Raw genomic sequence first — 13415 nt, 5'->3', positions numbered from 1 at the left:
AATTGTTCATTCTCATGAAACGGCCATTTATTTAGTTCAATTTTGATTCAATTTAATTCAATAACTGAATAACAGCGTGAATGTTAAAAGCTCCTTAGTTATGAAACAGAAGATAATAATGTGATTGTTCAGCTCGAGTAAGTTTTTTTGCATTTATTTTTAAATGCTTCATGTATTTTCAGAAAAAAATGCTGATTCTGTCCCATGATGCTTGCTTATAAAATTTTATTCTTTCTGACAACAAGGGGATAGTTCATACAATAATTACAATTTGCTGAAAATGTACCTGATGACATCAAAGATGTAGAGGAGAAATGTAGCATTACATCACTTGCTTGTCAGTGGATCCTCTGCAGTGAATGGGTGCCGTCAGAATGAGAGTCCTAACAGCTGATAAAAACATCACAATAATCCACAAGTAATCCACACCACTGCAGTCCATCAGTTAATGGCTGGTGAAATAAAAAGCTGCATGTTAAATAGAAAAATCAATCATAAAAATGTTAGCTTTAAGTCATCTCTTTCTGGCCAAAATTCAAGTTCATAATCCATAATATTGCTTCCTGCAGTGAAAAAAAAAAGTCCACCCTGTTGATTCAGATGAGATTACTTTTTCCCACTGGAGAAAGCAATATTATGGATTATGGAAGTAACAGTTTGTAGTTAAAAACATCTCCATGATTCCATGCAGCTTTTTGCTTCACAAGATTATAACTGAGGCTACATTTCTCCAGATCTGGGTGAGCACATTTTCAGCAAATTTTTATTTTTGGGTGAACTACTCCTTTCAGGTAGATCGTCCATTTCCTGAGAACGATCCATTTGATATTTCAGCACTGTTCTCTTTAATAAGCTGTAATAATATGTGTGCACATGTACAGTGTGTCTGTATGTGTGTTTGTGTAGAAGTAGACTGTGGTGTCCCCGTCTCACTATCTCACTCAGTTGTGTTGTGGAATAACAGCTCCTGTCTGGGCTCTGTGGCCCTTTATGTGTGTGAAGCTGGATATCGTACTGTGGGTGAGGGAAATGTGTCATTGTGTAACTCAGACGCAAAGTGGGGCAAAGTTAACATGAGATGTGAAGGTACTGACAACTTGCCTGTCATTGTTTACTCACCTTCATGTCATTCAAAACGAATATGATTTGTATTTATTTTTGTGGAACAACATTAAAGATGTTTTACATTTTAAGGTCATCATACGTATTTCAGTTGGAAATAAAGAATGTGCAGCATTTTTGCAGTGGACTTCTAACTCTAAACACTGGTCCCATTGAGATAAACTGTGGGCCTCCCCCAGAATTCCCACTTACAGATGGGACAGAATTCCCACTTTTCCTCACACAGCAGAGATGTGACAGAGGCTACGTCACGGCCCAGATACAGCTCAGCGGTCTGGCTGCAGAAATCAACTTCACTGTAGGAGATCAGCAGCTGTATGGAGACTTCTTCAACGCACCTCTGGAAAATGGAAAAGACTATTATATTATCCTCCGCACTGTGTGTCAGTGGGGAAAGGTGGGTAGATGTCTTCTGTAAAATGAATGCATTTAATACTTTTTTTTGACTGATTCTCTAAATTCTCTTTCTTCGTTTACTTTGGTAGTCTAGAGCACAGTCCTGTGTGATCTGGGCTAAAGCCAGAGGTAATGATCATAAATAAACACTGCTTTGTGACACCTACAAATTCTGTGTAAAATACGTGAAGCGGTTCAATATAAACCATTTCTCTTCTCACTTTAGGAACATCTTACATCATGAAGATATCCGCTCTTGTAACTGTTGGATCCATAAGTGCTGTTGGCTCAGTCATTGTCATGGGATACTGGTACAGCTGGTGAGATTGCAGTGTTGTATTTTTATTAATTAACAGGATGATAACATTGTGCCTCATATTTCTTGTAAGCACTTTCAAATGATTCTCTCTGTTTTTTATTTATTTATTTTTTACAGGTACTGTAAAAAGTCCAGTCCCAGATTTTGTTCTGCAGCAATATAAACCATCTTCACATTATACTGATTTCTTGAAATAAAAGCCATTTGTCTGTAAAACTGAGGAGTCGAGTCAAAAACATTCTTCAATATATTACTGAATGTTATTATAATGAAAACAACTAAAACACTTGAGGAAAAATTGTGAGGTGCAATTTTTTGTCCAGACTTTTCATCCATTGCTTTTCATGTTGATAAGGATGGAACACATACTGTAGTTAGCAATGATGATTTTTAAAAACACAAATCTGTCCTTTAGATGGCAGTGCACTACCACTGTTCATCAGTGTGACAATGAATGGTGTTTCTCTTTAATAAGAGTAATTGCTAAAAAATAAAATAAAAAAAATTGGTGGTTCACAAACACATCACTTCATTAGATACAGGCTGCTGCATACTTCTTTTCATGACACCACACTTTTATTAAAATATTACATTTTATTTCGCCACAGTAACAAATTATAATAAATTAATATGGAGTCTTATTAATAAGAAATGGTTTAAGAATGCTTCATGATTTTTCTGACAGTTATTAACTTTGCTCTATATGTGATGACGGTGGTGGTTAATAGTGTTGTTGTATTACTGAGATACGCTTATATAAAAAATATTTATATTTTTATATTTACTGTTTTTTTATTTTGGTTAAAGTTTTAGTAAATTTGTTGGGTTTTTTCTCATTTTTTGTGTATAGGTTATATTTATTTCAGGTTTATTTTTATTTATTTTACCATATCAAGTTCAACTAAACGAAAATGGGAAATGCTGCCTTGTCTACTAGCTGAAGTAAAATAAAAATCAATAAATAAAATTAAAATGGCAGCTCAAATCATAAATCAAATGTTAAATGCATTTTAATTTTCCTCGATTGATGAAGCATAAAGCATTACTTTAAAGAAAATAAAACAAAATTATATATTTTTTGTCATTGTCCAGGATAGGTATAAACATAAAAACAACAAAAATATGAATCCACTGTGAATGGAGACTCTCTGCAAGATCAGTCAAAGAGAGAAAGCGTGTCGTGGGCGTGGCTTCATAGCTCAGGCTGTCAATCACTGAGAGAGCGCGGCGTCTCCCCTCAGATAATATTACTAAAGATAAGTTAGTCACGATAAGTTAGTTGATCGATTTAACTCTATTAAAAACATTTTAAATACATTTAAATACTCTATCGTTATTTCAATAGAATTTCAATAGAACCGATATTTGACGATATAGCTATTCAGCGCGATCGCTTTAGTATAGAATTGGAAAGCCACCAAAACCAGTTTTAATATTTTATATAATTCCGTGCAAATGAGGAAAGAAATTTGCACGTTTTCTTGAAACTGCACTTCTATTCATATTAAGATTTTTTCACAGCAAGACATAGCTAACTTAGTTCCATTGATATGTTGTAAATTCGTTTGTGTGTGTGTGTGTGTGTGTGTGTGTGTGAGTGTGTGGGTGGTTTCAACATAATCACTCCACGTCAAGGTTTAATATGTTGCAGACAGGAAGAGGACTAAAGGAGATGGCCCGCAGCTCTAACCCTGCCTCTCAGTGCAGTATCACTCCTACAGAAGCCCTCAGGCTCTTAGATGGAGTTGAAAACAGTTCAGATCAAAATCAGATCACCTTGGGAAGAGAGATTTAGTCATTGTGCTCCAGATACAAGCTCTGATGGAGGAAACTGGAATATTCAGTATTATTTTGTGTTTATGTCATTTCTGTATTCATACTGTTCCACTTATATCAGTCCAATAATACAATATATTTATTTAAAGAACTGAATATGTGCCTTTCAGAACTGTCAAAAACAGGCCTAAACATGACACAGACCTGCATCATAAAAAAATTAAAAAATTCACAAAACAATTAAAGATTTTTTGATATATATATATATATATATATATATATATATATATATTTATATATATATATATATGTAAAAGCTTTAATGCACTATAGTCAAAATAACAACAATATCATAATCATACAATGCAGTTTTAGACAAAGTAACAGGTGTCACGTTTACTTTAAATGCTACAGAAGAGTTAAAAAACAAGGCAGTACTGAACGAAGAGGTAATTGTCCAAACTGACTCATGATAAAGTAAATGTCTCTCTTTGTTGTGCTGTTCGCAGCTTATGAAGAAGTTTTGTATATTTAAATACCAGCTATGATTTCTAAACAGTCTCTGATGTTGCCTGTTGAAGTTCAAATGGATTGCTTTCCAAGACAAGAGCGCAATTATTCCTTTGCACAAATGCAAGATTTTCTAAATGTCACCTGTGAACCTAAAGAAGAACATTTCCCTTTAAAGGATCTTTTCTAAGAAGATAAAACTTGACCTATAAACAACAAAAAATGCTAATTGCCCCCAATGTGCATTAGATAACAACATATCAAAGCGAAGGTGTTTATTTTAAAGAAGGAAGCACAAGTACACTGACTGTCACAGTGTCTGAACGTGACACTAACCAAGCAAATCATTGGACAAAAACACATTTGTTTTGGTTTTAAATGATAAAACCATTGATGTCCTGTTCAAATGCCAATAACTGTCAAAAAGTGCCAATAAATAGTTTGAAAGTGCAAATACCAATTGCTTTTGCATTTTATACAACACAATTACAATCAGAAATACTTTTTTTTAGCCATTATATTGCATGTAAAAGTCAATGATAATTATATTTCATTTATAGTCACCTCTGCTGATAAACACATGGCTGAGTTAGAGGTCCTGCAAATGCCTGAAAGCAGCTTTGCTAACATCACCTTCAAGGAGCCAAAATCTTCAGGTATGGGAAATTTCTGTTCATATTTAATCACAATCAAATAGTGGTTCCTGCTGCAGATTGCTCTTCTAATCTCCAGTGACTTCAGAACCTTTCATTCCAGTTGCTTTGAGGTTTTATGCTGAGGTGGAATTAGACTTGCTTCTTTCACCACATAATCGTAGACTGTATTTACCAGAGCAGCTTATGTCCAGCAGACAGCTGCCAGCTGAGATAGTGCCACCAGTTTATAAGCAGTGAGTTTGTTGCTTTTGTTATAACAAGGAGAGAAGGCTGTAAATATTTGGTAAATTAAATATGTTAAGGCATCTAGAACAGGCTTGTTTTCACTTGCACTTTTGTTTTTACAAACCTGATTCCAAAAAAGTTGGGACACTGTACAAATTGTGAATAAAAACAGAATGCAATGATGTGGAAGTTTGACATTTCATTATTTCATTTAGAATACAACATAGATGACATTTCAAATGTTTAAATGTATAATTTTAATGGAAAAATAAGTTAATTTTAAATTTCATGGCATCAACACATCTTAAAAAAGTTGGGACAAGGCCATGTTTACCACTGTGTGGCTTCCCCTCTTCTTTTTATAACAGTCTGCAAACGTCTGGGGACCGAGGAGACAAGTTGCTCAAATTTAGGAATATGAATGTTGTCCCATTCTTGTCTAATACAGGCTTCTAGTTGCTCAACTGTCTTAGGTCTTCTTTGTCGCATCTTCCTCTTTATGATGCGCCAAATGTTTTATATGGGTGAAAGATCTGGACTGCAGGCTGGCCATTTCAGTACCCGGATCCTTCTTCTACGCAGCCATGATGTTGTAATTGATGCAGTATGTGGTCTGGCATTGTCATGTTGGAAAATGCAAGGATCTTCCCTGAAAGAGACGACGTCTGGATGGGAGCATATGTTGTTCTAGAACTTAGATATACCTTTCAGCATTATTGGTGCCTTTCCAGATGTGTAAGCTGCCCATGCCACATGCACTCATGCAACCCCATACCATCAGAGATGCAGACTTCTGAACTGAGATCTGATAACAACTTGGGTTGTCCTTGTCCCCTTTAGTCCGGATGACATGGTGTCCCAGTTTTCCAAAAAGAACTTCAAATTTTGATTCGTCTGACCACAGAACAGTTTTCCACATTGTCACAGTCCATTTTAAATGAGCCTTGTTTAGATAGGGCTTCTCTTTTGACCTATTGAGTTCTAGTTGGCAACGGCGAATGGCACGGTGGATTGTGTTCACCAACAATGTTTTCTGGAAGTATTCCTGAGCCCATGTTGTGATTTCCATTACAGTAGCATTCCTGTATGTGATGCAGTGTCTAAGCCCGAAGATCACAGGCATCCAGTATGATTTTCCGGCCTTGACCCTTACTCACAGAGATTGTTCCAGATTCTCTGAATCTTTGTATGATATTATGCACTATAGATGATGATAACTTCAGACTTTTTGCAATTTTTCTCTGAGAAACTCAGATATTTCTGATATTGCTCCACTATTTTTCGCCGCAGCATTGGGGGAATTGGTGATCCTCTGTCCATCTTGACTTCTGAGAGACTCTGCCACTCTGAGAAGCTCTTTTTATACCCAATCATGTTGCCAATTGATCTAATAAGTTGCAAATTGGTCCTTCAGCAGTTCCTCATATGTACATTTAACTTTTCCGGCCTCTTATTGCTACCTGTGCCAACTTTTTTGGAATGTGTAGCTCTCACCAAAAATGAGCCAATATTTGGCATGATATTTCAAAATGTCTCACTTTCAACATTTGCTATGTTATCTATATTCTATTGTGAATAAAATATAAGTTTATGAGATTTGTAAATCATTCCATTCCTTTTTTACTCACAATTTGTACAGTGTCCAAACTTTTTTGTAATCGGGTTTGTATTTTTTGAGTCACATTCATCATGTGAACACAAATAATCCACTGCTGACGTGACTGAATATGAATGAGTGGTGAATTTCTATTCGAGATTTGACATAATACGGGTTTATTATTTTGCACTGCTGACATTAATTACTAAATTACTGTTACTGCAACAATGTTTTAACAACAATTTTTTATTAAGTGGTCAAATAACTAGAGTCTTTAATCTTTCTACTGATTGCACAGTTTGTCCAGAGTGTGATGTTTAATGTGCAGTGAAAGTGAAACAACAATAATCTGGGATCGCCGATGATCCTTGAACGCAAAGGGGGTTAACAAACAAAACTTTTATCATCATTCACTCACCTTCATGTAACTTCAAACCTGTATGAGGAGCTTTCTTATGTTGAACACAATATTTTGAAGATTGCTGGTAATCAAACAGTTGGTGTTTGCCATTGACTTCCATAGTATTTTTTTTTCCTACTATGGAAGTCAATGGCAACCAACAACTGTTTGATTACCAGCAATCTTCAAAATGTCTTCTTTTATGTTCAACATAAGAAAGCAACTCATACAGAATGTTCGTTTTTGGGTGAACTATTCCTTTTAGGATTTCCAGTAACATCTAAATCAATCTGGTTCATATCTACTCTGCATCTGTATTCCTCGGAAACAAGTCTGAGAAGTTTGATGTCAAGGTATTTTCTTCCTCATTTATTTTTATATCTGGTAACCTCAAAACAATAGTCAGTGTTTCTAAAGGTTATGCCGATGCCAGATGTAATATTTCTTTGTTGTATGCTCTATTGAAAAGTATTTTGCATGTACGCCTTGAGATCATATGTGGCATACGTATGTTTAAGGTGTTACTGGTGTGTGATGAAGAAGAGATAGCCAGCTACATCTATCAGATCTCCTCACTTACGCTGATGAACTCAGGGAGAGACGGACTGAGCTGGTTGGATAGAGACTGGCTAAATGACAAGTCTACAATCTGCAACTTTTTGTCACGAATCATCTGTCACCCTGTTTGAGATTCGTCAATAATTTCTCAAATTTTAAGTAGATACAATCAGTTTAAAGTATATATATATATATATATATATGAAAAAAATATAAAATTATGAATACATTATAAATAGTAACTTTTATTGTTATTGTAATCCTGATAGCATTCAAAAGTTTGGTGTAAGTAACGACATTAAATTGATCAAAACTGATGTTAAAGACTTAATGACTTATAATGTCATAAAAGATTTCTATTTCAAACAAATGCTGTTCTTTTAAACCTTTTATTATACAAAGAACCCTGAGGGGAAAAAAATGTTTATACAAAAATGTATAAATGATATTTAAAAGAACTGTTCAAAATTCAGCTTTGCATCACAGGAATAAATTACATTTTAAAATACATTCAAATAAGAAAAACAGTTATTTGAAATTTAAAAAATATTAATCAAATAAATGCAGCCTTAGTGAGCAGCAGAGACTTATTTCAAAAACACAAAATATCTGAAATATTTTACATTTCAATTTGACTTGAAGTGTATATTTATTAATGCATTTATATTCAAGATTTGTACTTTTATTACAATAATCATAATGATAAATATATTTTATTGGCTAGTTAGAAATATACATGGTTGGCAGGTGTTCTTGTTGGCACAATTTAATTTTGGAACCTATTCCCATGTAAAAAAATTGTATTTTTATTTTTTCAGAGCAATAATTTCAATTACTTGTTTATAACATAACAGGTCATAACAGAAGAACAGGAGAGGAAATATGGCCAAGAAATGAATGATCTCTTCTAGATCCAGCCCATTTTCACTCATACAACCCGTTAACGCCAAGTCAGTTCATTTCAGCATCTGGCAGCCCCAGGGTGAAAGATTCATTCAAAACCCAGATCTCATGCCAGGCCGAGCTGTTCCCTTGGCTCTTCTGCTTTCCCCATGAAGTACAGAAACTCTGCCTGTGGATTCTGCTCTAGACCACAGAGTAAGAATCACTGGAGCTCACCTGAGAATGATCTGCCCCACAAGACAAGACAAGACAGGAGAGGAGAGGAGAAGAGAGGAAGAGGAGAGGAAGAGGAGAGGAAGGGGAGAGGAGAGGAGATGAAGAGGAGAGGAGAGGAGAGGAAGGGGAGAGGAGAGGAGAGGAGAGGAGAGGAGAAGAGAAGAGAAGAGAGGAGAGGAGAGGAGAGGAAGAGGAGAGGAAGAGGAAGAGGAGAGGAGAGGAAGAGGAGAGGAAGGGGAGAGGAGAGGAGATGAAGAGGAGAGGAGAGGAGAGGAAGGGGAGAGGAGAGGAGAGGAGAGGAAGAGGAGAGGAAGAGGAAGAGGAGAGGAGAGGAAGAGGAGAGGAAGGGGGGAGGAGAGGAGAGGAAGAGGAGAGGAGAGGAGAGGAGAGGAGAGGAGAGGAGAGGAGAGGAAAAGGAGAGGAAGAGGAGAGGAGAGGAGAGGAAGAGGAGAGGAGAGGAGAGGAAGGGGAGAGGAGAGGAGAGGAGAGGAAGGGGAGAGGAGAGGAGAGGAGAGGAAGAGGAGAGGAAGGGAAGAGGAGAGGAGAGGAGAGGAAGAGGAGAGGAAGGGGAGAGGAGAGGAGAGGAGAGGAGAGGAAGGGGAGAGGAAGAGGAGAGGAAGGAGAGAGGAGAGGAGAGGAGAGGAAGAGGAGAGGAAGGGGAGAGGAGAGGAGAGGAGAGGAAGAGGAGAGGAAGGGGAGAGGAGAGGAGAGGAAGAGGAGAGGAAGAGGAGAGGAGAGGAGAGGAAGAGGAGAGGAAGGGGAGAGGAGAGGAGAGGAGAGGAGAGGAGAGGAGAGGAGAGGAGAGGAGAGGAGAGGAGAGGAAGAGGAGAGGAGAGGAAGGGGAGAGGAGAGGAAGAGGAGAGGAGAGGAGAGGAGAGGAGAGGAGAGGAGAGGAAGGGGAGAGGAGAGGAGAGGAAGGGAAGAGGAGAGGAGAGGAGAGGAGAGGAGAGGAGAGGAAGAGGAGAGGAGAGGAAGGGGAGAGGAGAGGAAGAGGAGAGGAGAGGAGAGGAGAGGAGAGGAGAGGAAGGGGAGAGGAGAGGAGAGGAAGAGGAGAGGAGAGGAAGGGGAGAGGAGAGGAAGAGGAGAGGAGAGGAGAGGAGAGGAGAGGAGAGGAGAGGAGAGGAAGGGGAGAGGAGAGGAGAGGAAGGGAAGAGGAGAGGAGAGGAGAGGAGAGGAAGAGGAGAGGAAGGGGAGAGGAAGAGGAGAGGAGATGAAGAGGAGAGGAGAGGAGAGGAGAGGAGAGGAGAGGAGAGGAGAGGAGAGGAGAGGAGAGGAGAGGAGAGGAAGGGGAGAGGAGAGGAGAGGAGAGGAGGAGAAATCATGCACAGTGGTACAGATACACACACACACTTTAAATCTGCTGATCCAGAGAGAGCGGTGTTCATTATGTAGGCTTTATGTCTGAAACAGCTTCTCAAACAGTCTACACAGTAGGCTTCATTTCTGTGTTGCAAACATTAAACAATAACGAAATTATTTGAATAAAAGTGTATTGTCCAGATATAGACTCTGATGTTGCAACCTCTGGAACTCATGTTATGCGTCAAATATAGATTGCAGATGTTACATTATGACAGTAGGAAGCGACCAGTGACTGTTAAATACGTTTATTACATATATATATATTTTTTATGAAACCTAAGTGAATTAGCCTGAATATTGTTTTGTTTTTGTCTAATGTTTTGTTTTCAGAATCATGGGAGAACCGTGATCTCTATTTTAAAAATCAATTATCCAGAGTCATAGCTTAATAAATATCTTGCATCTAGCTAATACTATTATTATGGTTTCTAATATTAAAATGTAGACTAGGGTGTAAAATGTACAATCTTACAGACTTTATGTAGTAAAACATCAAGTATTTGGTACATTCAGCGGAACACAAAAATGGCATTCTTAACAATATTTTAAAAAAGTCTGTCAATTAATTTCAGAACATATGAATGCATAAGATGGTAAGGTGTATTTGCTGTATTCTTTGTCCTGAAAACAAATATAAATAAAAAATTATAATAAAGAAAAGAAAAAACTGCAAATAGCAATTAGTGAAATTCATAACCTAATTCATATTCACAAAATACAAAACCTTTGGAAATGTGCAAACATACTTGCACATTAATGAATTGCATCTCCATATCATATTTTGTACATGAATTAGCCGATGAGTGAATTGCTGTTTGTAAATATATGAACGTTCTTGTAAATGTGAATTAGCCCATGCATTTGAGAATAATATTTTGTAAATAAATCAATTTAGCTCCACAGAAGGAAACACAATTGGTGTATGAAAAATTTCACTCAGAAATTGCTGGTAAATTTCATAATTAATTACAAAGAAATGGCAAGTAACACATTCGATCAAAGGTTAAATGTGTAAGTAGAAAGAACAGAATAGTATTTTCTTATAAAACATACTACAATAATCTTGGTTTTACTTAAAACTTAACAAAAAAAATCAGTCATCTTGTGTTCCACAAAAGAAAGAAAGTCATATATATGTCTGAGGTCTGATTGTTCAGAGGTATTTAGTGCTGTTTTGTTTTTTCTCTCCAATTATAAGACCAGTATTATGTGGCTCATTTATCTTCTGACCTTTGACCTACAGTTGAGAATGAGCATATGCACACATGCATCTGTTAGCTTTACAGTCTGTACACACACAGAAGCAGGTGTAAAGGATGCATCTGGATGCAGATGAAAGAGTTCTATTCAAACGTGACACTGTTTTGACAAACATGTGGTGAATTACATTTCCAGCTACACGTTACTACTGCGACGCCGGTCTGGAACTGAATAAATCATTCGGTATGTGAAGCTGAATGGATTGGCATTAAAAAAAACATTTTCAAAATTACCAGTCTGGATGTTGATTGGGACGACGGTGACAGTGGCCATTCATTTATCTCCCACACCAGACGCATTTCCAGCCCCTTGCTATTTTCTTAAATAAGCGTGATAGAAAGATAGTCATTCAATTACAGGACGATCTTCTTATCGCTGACAGTCAGAGCAGAGGAAAAGCGCCGCACGCACAGAGGAGGAGGAAGAGAGGGAGAGCGATGGGAGTCGGAGGGCTTATCTCAGTCTGACAGCAGCCCTCGCAGGAATGAGCTGGAGAACAGACTCCCACAGGGCATTTACCTTTCTTCATCACTCTCCCTTTCACTCTCTCTCTGCACCCCTTGAGCCTCAGCCTCTGTAAAACACCATAAATAACTCCAACACCATCTGAACTGTGCTTGTGTGCCTACTGAAACAAAAGCAAATAAAACCACAGTGTTCAGACAGTGTTTTCGGACACATAGGTGTAAAGGGGGAAGACGTGTGTCCAGTCTGAGGAAGTAAAACACGGTGTAAATAAATGCATCAGTAATGTGACTGTTATCACAGCGTTCTTTCAGATGGAAAAAGGCTGTGAGAACAGAGCATGTTGTTTAACTACTCTCTTCATTGCAAACATTGGGTCAAATCTCTTGTCACCTTTATTACACTGTCAACAGTGTTTAACCCTTTAACTGTCACCCCGTCCCGTATACGGGACGCTACATTTACTTCACTATATTACAATTAAATCTAATCTAATCTTGACAAACTGTATATCGTTGGAAAGGTCTAAGACTACCGAATATATATTTTACCAATGTTTTTTGTTAAAAATTATGTAGGAGAAGTAATAGATTAATTTATGACAAGAGTGCATCCTCAAAAATCTACTTTGTAACAGGAGTTTTGACCTTTGTTTAAAAAAAAGATTCTTCGTTGAATTTTTCTCCATCACATTTTTGAAATCATCAGAAATTATATATCGACTGAAAACTTAAAATCTCAAAATTCATCCTTTAAAACCCATTTTAAAATCAGACATTGCATTACCATGTAAACGGTTCATCATTATCATGTTACAAAATGTTTTCATTCATGAATTATACAAATTAAAGTTTGGATCGTGCACTATAAAGTCTATGTTCAAAAATGTGAGTGACAGTTTTAACAATGTCTAAATGCTCAGATAAGAACAATTGGCCAAGGTTTCTGCATTTAACTAGTCCTTGCTGAGGTGATCTGATCAAATCCCACAGTAAGTTACTTTTTCAGTCAGATTTATTTATGTTTGATTCGCTTTTTGTTTCCATCATACAAATAACATGATAATAATAATAATAATTATATATGCAGCTCACCCCTAAACCATCTCAATTGGGTTCAGGTCCGGTGACTGTGGAGGCCAGGTCATCTGGCGCAGCACCCCATCACTCTCCTTCTTGGTCAAATAGCCCTTGATGCCTTCAGTGTGACTCTACAATTTTCATAGTCATGAAAATAAAGAAAACTCTTTGAATGAGAAGGTGTGTCCAAACTTTTGGTTTAAATTTTTATTTTTTATTTTTTTATTTTAGTTTCAAATATAAATGATGTATACTAAAAATTTTGTGTATAGAATTTCTAAATATAAGATAAAAACATTTGTATATAATATTATTATATATTACAGTTATAATTATTTTTAAATCAAAATTGTATTTCTCATATTGCATTTTTTTATATAAATAATATACTGTATATATTTAAAAAATATTTAATTAAATAGATTTTTTTTACATTTTTATTTTAAATATAATGGATTTTTTTTAAGTTATGGATACAAAAATTAAGCATTTTAAAATATATTTAAAATAAATTGTAATATTGTATATAATATTATTTTAAAGTAAATTTATATTTTATATATACTAGATT

The sequence above is a fragment of the Carassius carassius genome, chromosome 4 (assembly GCF_963082965.1).
Source record: "Carassius carassius chromosome 4, fCarCar2.1, whole genome shotgun sequence".
In the NCBI taxonomy this organism is placed as follows: Eukaryota; Metazoa; Chordata; class Actinopteri; order Cypriniformes; family Cyprinidae; genus Carassius; species Carassius carassius.
The sequence above is the reverse complement of the archived record's forward strand: the minus strand, read 5'-3'. Positions refer to the sequence as shown.